The 13648-nt window shown below is 43.8% G+C and overlaps 1 protein-coding gene and 1 long non-coding RNA gene across 6 annotated transcripts in view; both read right to left on the reverse strand.

The window, feature by feature from the left end:
- Positions 1–13648, reverse strand: part of LOC310712313 — a 72904-nt gene that overhangs the window by 24933 nt on the left and 34323 nt on the right. The window lies entirely within an intron of this gene.
- Positions 1–13648, reverse strand: part of KCTD15 (potassium channel tetramerization domain containing 15) — a 70570-nt gene that overhangs the window by 24933 nt on the left and 31989 nt on the right. The window lies entirely within an intron of this gene.

Below are 13648 nucleotides of genomic sequence, written 5' to 3' on the forward strand. Positions count from 1 at the left end.
AACTTAACCAACAAATGATCTTCACATTCAGAAATATCCGAGAAGTACTTTGCATCCCCAAAGATTCTTCTCTGTTGTTTTAGCAACCTGAAGATTGAACTCCAGCTTAGATCAGTGGTTCTCAAAGAGTGTGGCAAGAGAGGATGGCAAGTGTGGAGGGAAGATTCAAAGACAATCAAAGAAACATTTAAACATTTCAGTGTGGAACCTCATACCTTGCACTGAATTTCTATACATATGTAAAGGTATGTATGTCAGAGGCTCGTTTATAATTATATTTTGAGAGTGATTCATGTCCATTGTTTTCTGCTTTCTATGTTATAAATCAAGCAACTACTATGAGTTGCTGCTTTTTGTTTTCCAATGTATTTCTTACCAATAAAAATAAGGTGTGGTGCAAATAACTCTTTATTCTGAAAGTGTAGCCCAGAGAAAAAAGTTTGAGAACCACTGCCTTAGATCTTGGAAGTCAGGAAAGGGTTAACTGCATCTGGGCACTATGTGCATGACTGGAACTGGAATTCCACTGACTTTTTCTTCCTTTTGGTTAAAACTGGAATCAATTAGTGGGGGATACACTGATAAGACTTGTGCTCAATCTTGTACTGAATTAATTGAGCAATGCTGTAGCTTTCAAGAACATTTACAGTAGTGATGAAAGTAGATTAGATGTTTGCTGGGACTCCCATAAAGTTACGGCTTTAATTATGAATGTGGGCGAGCTGTTTTGCTGGTGTTCTGTGCCTGCCCTTTCCTGCCTCCTTTTGCCATGCACCTCCAGATGTTTCCTTCCTCCTGATTTTTCTTCAAGGCAACCTACCGACTGACTGCACACAGTCTGAAATGGGGCAAGGCCAGTGTTTTTTTTTCTGGGAAGAAAGGTGGGGGAAACTCACCATCAAGTTTGCTTTTTTATTGCGGGCCCAGTCGCAGTGCCGCTCCCCATCTGCTGGGCAGTGGCTAAATGTAAAATGGGATTAATAAACTCAAGCAGACAATGATCTGGATTAGAAATGGCCACAACTTTACGACTATAGGTGGATTTTTTGCTCAGACACTGGGTTTATATCTGTTCTAGCTCCCCAGACAAAATTATTATTATTATTATTATTACAGTGGTGCCTCGCAAGACGAAAAGAATCCGTTCTGTGATTCTCTTCGTCTAGCGGTTTTTTCGTCTTGCGAAGCAAGCCCATTGACAGATTAGCGGATTAGCGCTATTAGCGGCTTTTAGTGGCTTATCTGCTGATCGGATCAGCTGATAAGCAGCTTAGCGGCTTAGAAAAAGGGGGGGAAAGAAAAAAAAACCAGCAGGAACTCGCAAGACATTGTCGTCTTGCGAAGCAAGCCCATAGGAAATTCGTTTTGCGAAGCACCTCCAAAACGGAAAACTCTTTCGTCTAGTGAGTTTTCCGTCTTGCGAGGCATTCGTCTTGCGGGGCACCACTGTATTATTATTTAATTAAAAAGGGTAAAGGAACTCAGTTCTGTCGAACTCCTGTCCCCCAAAAACCATGGCCAAGGACACTCAGGAGGTGAGAAGCTTTACCTTCTGCAAGGTCTAATGGCTGAAAGCTTTCCAGTCAAGTCATTATTGGGTGGACAGGAAACTTATTTTTTTACTTAGTTATTTTCTTACGTTTTCTTACACTTTCCTACCTTTCTTCCAGCATGGACCCCAGGGGGCTCTCAGGCAGTCTCCCACCCAGGCACTGACCAGATCCAGACCTGCTTAGCTTCAGCAAGGTGATGGCCTCTTGTGCCTTCAGACCAAACACCCAATAACCAAACAGGGCAAACTGGAAGTTCACCCCTGTGGGCATTGTATCATCTTTAGTGGCGATTCCTTCAAGAAAGGGGGTTGGATTAGATGACTCCTTGAGTCCTTTCCAACTCTACGATTCTATGAATTCGGTTTCACTGCAAAAAATCCTCAACCGTATGCTGAAGAACCGAGTAAAACAAAAGTATTCTGTCTACTTATTTCTAAATTATTATTATTTTTAGTCCTGCCTTTTAGGGCCGAGCTCTCACCAGGCGACTTTCAAAGTAAATTAGGATTAAGAACATTGCAATCAAAATAATCTCAAAACACAGAAGAACCAGAAGAAGAAGAAAAATCAAGCCAAAGCTTGGCAGTGGAACAAGAATGTTAGGGTTGATCGAAACACAACCTAAGTAGAAATGAAGCCCACCCCAAAGATGGAAGGGGAACTCTAACGATACAGCACCACCACTGAGAATGCCCTGCCCCAGATCCCTGCTAACTCAGTATTACAGCCACGGATGCCCAGAAATTCCATGCAGGTGAGCTCAATCATCCTCACTTCAACCCCCATATCTGTGATCAGTTATTTCCAAAAACCTTTAACGATCCTGAGTTACAAGTTAGTAGGCGTAGATAGCCCTTTCCTCCATGAATTTGCTTCATCCTCTTAAACCCATCCAAGCTGGTGTCTATTAATGCCTCCTGTGGGAGTGAGTTCCATAGTTTAACTGTGCACTGAGTGGAAAAAAAGAACTTTTCCTGTCCTGAATCTTCCAATCTTCAGCTTCAATACACGCCCTCTGCAGGGGGGGGGGGAATCTATATCCACTTTCTCCATTCCATGTCTAATTTTACAAACTTCTTACTTGCCTTCTCTGTAAACCAAACAGAAACATTTCCTCATGGGGCAAGTTGCCCCACCCACTTGATCATGTTGGTTGCCCCTTTTTTCAACCTTTTCCAGTCCTACAGTATCTGCTTGGAAGTGAGGTGACCAGAAGCTAATTCCAAATAACTCACCCACCCTGTGTCCCCAATGACATATATATGAACACCATTACAATAAGAAACTAGGAGAAACCTATCAAGCATCAGCAACAAGTGAGCATGGCAATCTGGATGTGAGGCTCTTCCTAGTTGGCATGGGAGGTGTTAGGCAGTGAGTCACATTGTGTAAGAGTAAAGAGTTACTGCAAACACACAAGGGCACCTGTTTTCGTCACCTGCGACGTACTAGAGTCGATGCACTTCCCACAAACCCTTCCCCATCATCAGCAAACACAGCAGCTTTGTTTGTGCCTGCACTGCACTGTGCCAGGTGAGAGGCAGGATTCCTGCACCGAGAAAAGGAGGTGCCACAGATTCTTCTGGTCTAGCCTTCTCTTTGAAATGTTGTGTGTTCCTTGTGTGGAGATTTGCTTCTTTCTTTTGCTATGAAAGGGCACTGTGTCCCGTGAGCCCCCACCTGATAGCACAGGGAATGCATGGGGAATGTTTTCCAAATTGATGGATGACACAAACTGCCCAGGGTATCCAATACCATTGAAAGAAAGCTTCTCCACCCACTTGAGGCCCGCCTATCATAAATGTTGAGGAAGAGGCAGTTTCAAAATGGTGGCAGGTGGAGGTAGCGTTGGGCACAATCAGCTGTCACTGACTGACATCATTTCATTTGGTATCCTATCCACCTTTGGAAATCGTTAAATCATACTTTTCCCTTCCTGGCTCCACACGTCTCTCCAAAGTATTTCCCCCCATTGCCTGTAATTTCTTCTCCCCTTCTCCTTTTCACACTCAACAGACAACCTATTCCCTTATGAAAGAAATTTATTAAACTTCTTTCATCCCTCCTTCTTTTACATCCACTTCTTTCTCCTACAACAGCATTCTTCTTTTATCCCCTTCCTTCTTCCTCTTCCCAATTTGTTTATTATATTTTTTAATATCAGCTTATTATTACTACATAGTGTTGTTGTTTTTGTTGTTGGTCGTTTAGTTGTGTCCGACTCTTTGTGACCCCATGGACCAGAGCACGCCAGGCACTCCTGTCTTCCACTGCGGCCCACAGTTTGGTCAAACTCAATTACATAGTATTAGTAATTATTAAATAATATCCTTCTGGCTCACTTTGTCATTTTCTTCAATACATCCTCCAGCCCTTTCTCCTGAGGAAGGCCTTCTTTCCCTTCTCATCCCCTGCTTCCCGAAATATTTATGTTTCTCCTGGCCACCTCTGCTCAGCATACAAGGCGATGCCTCTCCTGGAACTGGTCCCATCTGGTGCAGCTAAAGGGCAGGAAAGTGAGGAGCAGGCCTTGGGCAGGCAGGAGCACTGAGGCCCAACTGAAGGTGGCCCAAAGCCCAATGGTGGGTCCTGGCTGCTATAATAATGACGATGATGATAATAGTAGTAGTAGTAATAATAATAATAATATATTTATACCCTGCCCACCTGGCTGGGTTTCCCCAGCCACTCTGGACGGCTCCCAACTAAAGGCAGAATTTGACAAATATATGGAGGAGAAGGTTATCAATGGCTTTCAGCCACAATTGTTATGCTCTGCCTCCATGGCTGGAAGCAGCAATGCTTCTGAATACCAGTTGCTGGAAATGGCAGGAGGGCCCTTGTGCTTGAAACCTCCTTGCGGTTGATGAAACGGTGAAATCTGCTATGATTAAATAGGCACAAGATGTTGGACATAACATAATGATGGCTGACTGGGAACGGTTATGGACCACAGGTATGAAGTTTACGGCATGCAATGCCTTAAGAGAGAACATTATGAAAATGATATACAGGTGGTACATGATCCCAGTCAAGCTTGCAAAAATCTATCATTTGCCCGATAATAAATGTTGGAAATGTAAAGAAATTGAAGGTAAATTCTTTCACCTTTGGTGGATGTACCCAATGATTAAGGCTTTCTGGGAGATGATCTATAATGAAATGAAAAAGGTATTCAAATATACATTCTTGAAGAAACCAGAGGCCTTTCTCCTGGGCATAGTCAGCCAATTGGTGCCAAAGAAGGATAGAATTTTCTTTATGTATGCCACAACAGCAGCAAGAATACTTATCGCAAAATATTGGAAGACACAAGATTTACCCACTGGAAGAATGGCAGATGAAGGTGATGGACTATATGGAACTGGCGGAAATGACTGGCAGAATCCGAGACCAGGGAGAAGAGTCGGTGGAAGAAGATTGGAAGAAATTTTAAAACTACTTACAGAAATACTGCAAAATTAATGAATGTTAGAATGATGTTGGATTGAAGTTAAGTGGTTTTTAGCAGCAATGTTATAAAGGAATATGTAAAAATGGATTGTTAATAGGTGATAATTTAAAGTTATAATATATTAAGATAAAAGGTTAAGATAAAATCAAAGAGGGAAAGGAATTGCTGAATTAACTAATTGAACTGGAATACAAAAAAGGGAGGTGTGAGGAGGGAAACAAGCAAATGAAAGATAAGATATGGAAAGACTGATTTGTTTTTAACTGTTTTTATTTTGTATTTTCATTTTCAGTTTTTTTCTTTTCTTTTACTTTTTTCTCTTATTTTTGTAATATGCTGAAATTTTAATAAATATCTTTTTTTAAAAAAAGAAACCTCCTTGAGGTTTCCCATGGGCATCTAGGCGGACACTGCAAGAATAGGATGCTGGACTAGATAGCCCCTTTGCCTGATCCAGCAGCCTTGTCTTGCTCTGCAGGGCAGGACTGCCAGTAGACAGAAATTTGAGAGAAGTGAATTTTGGTGAAACGTCAATGCTATGGTAAGAGCTGTTTAGGAGTGGAACAGATTTGCCTTCAGTGGTGGCCAGCATCCTTTCACTGAAGGTATTCTGGCAAGCATTGGTGAGAGATGCTGTGGTTGTATCTTGCATTGCAGATTCTGCAGTCACCCCTGGAACCCCTTATTTCTTCCTGTCCTCCTGAATATCTGAAGACAAAAGAGAGCCACGGTTGAACTTTCACCACTAATCATGGGTTTTTATAACAAAATAAACTGGCAGGATCCATCAGGGACTTCTCTTCTTTCTCATATTGCCTCAGTTGCCAATCAGGTTTGTGCTTCTCCATAGAGAGGTCATCCAAAAAAATGTGACCAATAATTACAGCTGAAGTTGAGTTAACGAACATATGGGGAAATGTTGTATGTTCCCATTCAGTAGATTGGCTGGGCACGCTCCTTTTGGTGTTTAAATATACACCTTTGGCCAAATTCCATCCAGGATATAAAACGGCAAACATAATAAGCAACCATTATGAAAAGTGGAAGCAGTTTGCAAATGACTAGAACAGAGGACAAAGTATTCCCTTTCTTAATATGCACTTCTTGAGTGGGATGATTGAAGAGGCAAAGTATTTTGGATACAAAATTGCAAGTTATTTGATGGGTTTAAATTCTGCCACAAACAATGGACTTTATTATTTATGGCAAACATTTTGTCTATGTAAACTAGGTTGCAGATTGTTGGAATATACGATAACGCTTGCAACTGCGTTAGTAGCCAGCAGAATATAGATTTAAAATCAAATCCAGACAGCCTCAGCTGCCAAAAAAGCAACTTACTGTAGCTATAGAGTGTAAGATTTAGGAAAACCACATGTGGCCGTGTGGAATTGTATGCCTTCAATGCTATGGAGATAGGAAGTAGGAAAAGGGAATCTTTACATGACTGTTTGATCTGAAAGGGTTGGATTGATACGGCCCCTGTTCTCTAACTAGCAATGGGTAAAACACGCACAATAAACCCTATTTCCTGAAGCTCAATTTACCTGATCGTGGCTATATAAGGTTAGGATTATCAGGGAGGAACTCAGGGCTGAATTTATGCAGCAACTGGCCAAGAACAGAGTAGAATCCAATATCCAAAGAACTCTTGTTTTTGATGTTAAAATCCAAAGTCTTAAGCCCTTACAGTTGTGAAGGTGTTAATTTAAAATGTGGGGTCAATGCCTGCTTGGAACCTTGGAGCCAGAGATGGGCCTGAAAAAGATTTCTAGTGACTGGGGGCAAAAATTCATGGCCCAGCCCCCAGGGCCCTGCCGGACTAACAAATTGGGGATAAATTAAGTAGACAATAACTGCAGAGCAATTATGCCAAACTGAGAGAGATTGCACACACGTCTTCAACGTGACTTGCCAGTGCGCAAAGGTTTTAATTTTATATTGTTTATTTTGGGAATTTATATCCCACTCATTACAATGTGATCTCAGCAGTTGTGTGAATGGCCATATTAACAGCACCATGCAACGAAAGTCAGAGAGGTGAAGTTTTATTACTTGATAAGTGTCTCTGGAAGCTGATCTGCATTTGGGGCAGGCCTTACTCAAAAGTAATGCAAACTATTTTTATGCTGAAGCAGTCAGCTGGTGACTGTTTTTAAGGGTGCTGAGAAATGAATCAGTGTGTGCTCAGACAGGTATATACCCCCCCCCCCGAATCTGATATAGCCCTGAGGCTGTTGTGTCACACCTCTAAAGTCATGCTATATTGAGGGTGGAAAAATATTTTGTGCTGGCTGTGCAGTTGCACCACTTCGACATTTATGGCTACCAATGGCTACTAGCCTCCACAGTTGAAGGCAGGGATGCTTCAGAATATCAGCTGCTGGAAATTGCAGGAGGAGACAGTGCCCTTGTGAAACATGGATGCTGGATGAGATCGCCTATTGGCCTGATCCAGCAGGCTTTTCTTAGGTTCTTTTATCTACACCAGAATTATAACAAGAAAATCCCTTGAGGACATCACAGTTTTACTTGCCAGACAAAGCGGAGGACAAATATTATCTTTGCATTCCTAAACTCCAGCAGCACCTCTGTGGGGGGTTGGGTGGCTGGAAATGTTTCAGCTCTCCCTGATATGTCAGGAAAAGGCAACCCTAAACCCCCATTCCTTTCTGGTCCTCCCCTCGTGCCCAGTGGCGTAGCGTGGGTTGTCAGCACCCGGGGCAAGGCAAGTAATTTGCGCCCCCTAACCCGTGGATTTGCGCCCACTAACCCTAACCCCCAGATGTTGCGCCCGGTGCGGCCGGCCCCCCCTGCACCCCCCACGCTACGCCACTGCTTGTGCCCCCACCCCAGTAGCCAGCTCACATTGCTCACTTTTACTAGCAGCTTCTCAGTTTGCTGGAATGGCAGTGTTTAAGTCGGCTTCAGGAGAAGAAAGCACCGAGAACATTAATTTTGGCAATTAATATTTAACTGTTCCGTAATATTTGTGCTATTTATAATTTATCTGTTTACACTCATTAAAAATGGATGCTGTAGACAGTTCCCTTGCCCCGTGTCAAATTGTTTCGTAATTGTGCATTTATGGAAAATATGCCCTGAAAGGTGTCCTTTTGGATTCTTATTTGTCTGGGCGCCCCGAGCGCAGGGCTCTCGCATGGCTCTGTCGCTCCACTTTCCCCCTGCTCCGCGGTGCTTTTCTCCACACTCCGGCTGTTTGATCCCAGACACAACAGGAAGGGCAAAGCGAAGTTGACAAGATCTCTGAGGCCTTCTCGGCACTTGATATGGAGTCTGTCAATTGTGCTTTGCTCTTCGGCTCAGACGTGGAGCTCAAGCGGCAGAGGTAGGAAATCAGGACATCGCCAAGCTGGAAAGAAGATCTCAGTGGGAGGAAAAGCGCACCCCCCCTCAAGCCAGGGAAAAGAAACACAGGGGGCTTTTTTCCATTGTCGATTGAGAGCCACACAAGGCTATATCATACTTCTTGTTGTTGTTGTTGTTGTTATATTTCTAACCCATCTTTCCTCCAAGAAGCTGAAAATGGAGGCATATGTGGTCCCCCCACCTCCATTTTTCACAACAACTTTGTGAGAGATGGTGACTGGTCCAAGGCCACCCAGGGAGGTTCACAGCCAAGTGGAGATTTCAACTCTGGCTTCCAAAGTCCAAGCCTGAGATGCTAACCTATATGCCACACTACCTCTCACACCAGCAAGGGATGGGCCAAATATTGTAGGACTGTGGAAACAAATGCTCCTCCACCCAACCTGATCATCTCATTCTGTCATTTGTGGCAGGTCACAAATTTCACAGCTGCAGAAGCCACCGACTGCTTGAGCGATGTAGCAGTATTTCCTCTTATCTTCCAGCGCTGTGCTGAGAGATTCCACAGCAGAGTGTGTGAGGAGAGGGAGAAAAATAGTATGTTCTAAGCAATGCAGGAATGAGTTTCCTTCTTCCCTTCCCAACAAATAAAGAGCTTCACGGCCTTTGAAAGCTCTCCTCAAAGTCTTGATGGAAGAGGGGAAACACCACAGCCTGTGAATGAACTTGCAAAGTCAGGTCAGCAGCACTGTGTTGTTGGAGAGATGTGCCCCAGAACTCTTGCAGGGATTTTGAAATGGCAAAACAGCCCTGAGTCCTCATCTGGGAAAAAGGTGGGATATAAATAAATAAGGTAAGAATAATAATTTGATACCTAAGATGTGTATTTTTGCAACCCAGTAATTGTAATTGTGTTATAATGGCTGCAACCCGTTTTGGGACCTTAGGTGGGCAAATGATGATGTTGACAATAATGATAATGACGACGACAACATCAGGCTGCATGAGATATGATTTGGGCCTCAGCTCTCAGTCTCCAAAAACGGTTAACCCAACTTTCATAAGGTGGTGGAACTGGAATGACAGAAGCAGCGGTTCTGCCCCTGGCCTTCTTCTCTCAAATCCCCAAGTCTCTCATTCATATCTCTGAAACCTCGAGTTGCTCAGTAAAAAACTAAAAAACTAAGAAAACCAACCCAAACCTGGTGCTGATCAAGGGTAGGCGAATTGCCTCAAGGAAACCAGTGAGGAAGCAGCAGCAGTTTTATCAGTTATCGAGACTTTCCCAACAACGCCTGCTCCCAGCTACGCTGAAGAAATTGCCACAGGGCTTTCCTGGGGCCAAGAAAGGTGCTCCAAACTGCTTGCATGAAACATTCTTTTCTGAATCTCACCGCAGCCTGCAAATCGTTAAGTATGAGGCATGCCTAACCAACAAAATAAATGAAGGGGGTGCACGATTCCATCAGATTTAAGGACCAGCGACTGTGTGAATGATGAGTCTGCTTGCACCCAAAAGCAATCCAGACCCAGGTGCCTGCTCTTAGGAATGTAGGAAGCTGCCTTATAGTGACTCAGACCATATGTCCATCTAGTTCAGTATTGTCTACACCAGGGGTCAGCAACCTTTTCCAGCCGTGGGCCAGTCCTCTGTCCCTCAGACCATGTGGTGGGCCTGGCTATATTTTGAATTTTTTTTTTGAACAAATTCCTATGGCCTACAAATACCCAGAGATGCATTTTAAATAAAAGCACACATTCTACTCATCTAAAAACACCAGGAAGGCCCCACAAATAACCCAGAGGTGCATTTTAAATAAAAGGACACATTCTACTCATGTAAAAACACGCTGATTCCTGGACCGTCCGCGGGCCGGATTGAGAAGGCAATTGGGCTGCATCTGGCCCACGGGCCTTAGGTTGCCTACTCATGGTCTACACAGACTAGCAGAGGCTCTCCTGGGTTTCTCTCTTCCGGCCCTATCAGGAGATGCCATTGGGGATTGAACCTGGGACTTTCTGCATGCAATGCAGATGCTCTACCACTGAGCTACAGCCCTTCCCCAAATAGTTATTCAGATTTGCAGGGCTACAGCCACCTAAATTATATTCACAGCAGAGCCATTGAAATGAATGGACCTGAGTTAGGTCACACTGGCACCATAAGTTGAAAAAGCCTTACAGGTTCCTTGGGAAAAGGACTGATTGTTAAACTGTTCTTGAGAACTGTAGTTCTGTGGGGAGTAGGGGTCTCAAAAGCAACTCTCAGCACCCTTAACAAACTACAGAATGTGGGATATAATCCACTGGGAGCAATCAAATACAACATTCCTGGCTTTCCTAGAGGGGACATGCAAGGGGATGTTTGGTCCAGCCAGTCAAACTTCCTGTTCCTCCTGGCCTGGAGCATCCTTCCTTGCATGTGATTAGTGGGTGGGTGTGACCTTTCCAGACCTGGTAAAAGGCCATGGCATGCTGCCACTCTCCCTCTTTTCCATCTTCTTTTTGTCCTGCGAACCTTCTGGAATTAACTGCTGGCTGCCAACCAAGCAGTCCCTCAGGTCATCTCCCTTATGGGGTAAACCTGTTTTTATACATTTGTAACTTTAAGCCTTAAGCCTGCCTTCAGGGATCACACTGTGCTTTGCCTGGTCGTGAGTAAACTTTCTTTTTATTGCTTATGCATAAGACTGTGGTGTCTTTATTCTTTGAGGAGGGATTCAAAGGGTCCTACCAGCAAGATATTAGAACACATTTCAATCTGGACAAGCCAGATTGAATTGCGTATTGTCTTAAGAAACTCACACAGGTTTGCAACTAGTTTTCTGCAAAGGGGAAATGTACTCTGCTAAGTAAAGGAACTTGCTAGCACAAGTTAGGAAGGATATTAATAAACAGTATATCCTCTCCTGCCACCCTGAACATTCCCACACAGAATTCTTGGGGGCTGTGGGGGAGAGGTGAAACTCTGGTATCATAGAACTTTAAGCATATGCTATGGATGTGGCATAGTCCTATCCATCAATTTCTATGAGTCTATTTTGCGTGTAACTATTGCCAGGTGTAACCTAAACATTTTAAAGTGACATATCTCGCCTTCCTCTTTGGCAAAGGGCTCAGGTATGGACTGTGTACCTGCTACGTGCTCCCCACCTCCCCAGACATCGGAACCGTGCTGATCTGCACTGAGGTCTGCTGAAGAGGAGTGGAATACAAATTGCTTACATAAATAAAAGGACCCCTTGATAAAATTAAGGGCAGATGTCAAACAAACATGAATATGTGAGTGTGCCATGTGTGCTTCGGCTGAAATTATCAGGCAGTAATAGCGTGGGGTTTGCCTACTTTCAAATCATGGCCTTATTTCCTGATTTGTGACCTTTAATTGTAGTGATCCAATTAATGGTAGGATATAAAGTGCTCTGGATTCTTTCACTCCTGTGTGTCACCGTGCAAGGTTAAGGCTTCTCTGGTTGTCCCCCGCCCCCCAAGGGCAGGAATGGTTTCAATTTGCATTTCCTTGCTTTAGGAACTTTAAAATTATCCCAGCCTTATGCACAAACTCTGCACTTAATGGGGCTTTCTCCCACTGAATAAATTACGCCTCGCCTGACAGTCGAAAACTAACTTTCCTTCCACATATACCTAAGAGAAAGTCCTCACCCCACACATTTAAACCAGTATCGTTCCACTTTGAACAGTGATGGCTTCCCGCAACATCTGGTGGGCACCATGTGGGCTGCCCTTGCATAAAGGGGTTGCTTACTTCCTTTTCGCACATATCTAGAGGCAGAAGGGGACTGGGAAGGTGAAAATTCTCTTACCCAAGACCTTGGAACACATGGAGTCAGATATGACAGCGTGGGCTGATGCAGATGAGCAGAGACTGCGTTCTAAGAGCCACTGCAATCCTGACTGGTCCCACAAGATAATAGGCTTTCTCCATCTCTAATTTCTGTAATAACACTGTGTTCCTACCTTTTGACTTTGATGCTGGAGTGCCACAGGAGCATGTTACTTCTTCAGCGCTTTTGATGGATATTACATCCACTAACTATTAAGCACCTGGAGGAATGACTGGATCTATTTCTACCGCCAAGATTTAATACTTTTATATTTTTCAGTGCAGATGAGAATATTTTTTTTTTTGCCAAAGATGGGAGCTGGCTGTACGCAATCAAGACATATTTTTAAAAGTCAATGTACCAAAGAGAGGCTGCGCTGAGAAATCTCTTTTAAAGTTCCCCATGCATGTGTGTGTGTGTGTGTGTGTGTGTGTGTGTGTCAAACTTCCAGGAACAACGGATGAGGGGATGAAAGAGAATTGAGAAGTATACGCAGTGCGCTCCTGAATTTGAATAATGAATCCAATTAGGGTTTTTTCCATGACTGATACAAATGCTGATCCAACTCAAATCAAGTGGGAAAATTGGACAAAAACGTTTGCCAGCTATCAAACAGGGCAGGCCTCTGCTATTAAAGCACTTTTGGATGGCAGAGGTGGGGCTTGGCTTGGGGTGAGCAGGCCCTGCAATGAAAGAACTTACAAGGCAGAGTGCACCAGCCCTGATGGAAGACACAGCGGCAACATTCACACAACCGTTTATTCCATTTCTCCATTGTTTCCCTAACTGTTCACTTCCATATCACAGCCAAGCTCTCACACGATGCAAAAGCCACTTCTGGAAAATTAACAGAATACAGCGCTTGTTTTGTGCTCATTCTCATGATATTTGATTCCAGAAAGAAAGAAAAAATACCTGTTTGCAGCTCCCTTTACCCAGAAAATCGCAGGAGTTAAAGTGACAAAATTTGGGGCAGTATATCGGAGAGGCAGTTCTGTCCTGCTGTTTTCATGGGGGAAATCATGCAGCAGGCCTGTATGGAAGGGGTGGGAGAATAGTGATGCAGTTCAGTGATGCTCATTGTTGTGTCACATCACAGCCACTGGTGTGGATGAAATTTAGCATGACATGCTGGTATAGCGTTCAAAAAGCCACAGTTCCATAACACAACAGGTACTGCAGTGTGAAAAGGACATTACAAAATTGGGACAGAAGCACTAGCATTATAACCGAGAAAACTAACGCAACATTCCCCACATCTGAATGCCCCCCTTATTGCATCCTGGTGAGTCTTCTTCTTACAAGCTCCAGTTGCACAGTACAGACAGTGGTTGGCTTATGGGTGGGTGGAGAATCCCTGCTGCGAAATGCCATTCTGAGGTTGCCACTTTGGGGTTGCCATTAGAGTGAGGCACTACCCTGAACCTATTTCACAGCCCTTGCCCTAGCTCCCACCAAGATGACGG

This window comes from Podarcis liolepis (genome assembly GCF_965112155.1).
Source record: "Podarcis liolepis genome assembly, chromosome: 7".
NCBI lineage: Eukaryota > Metazoa > Chordata > Lepidosauria > Squamata > Lacertidae > Podarcis > Podarcis liolepis.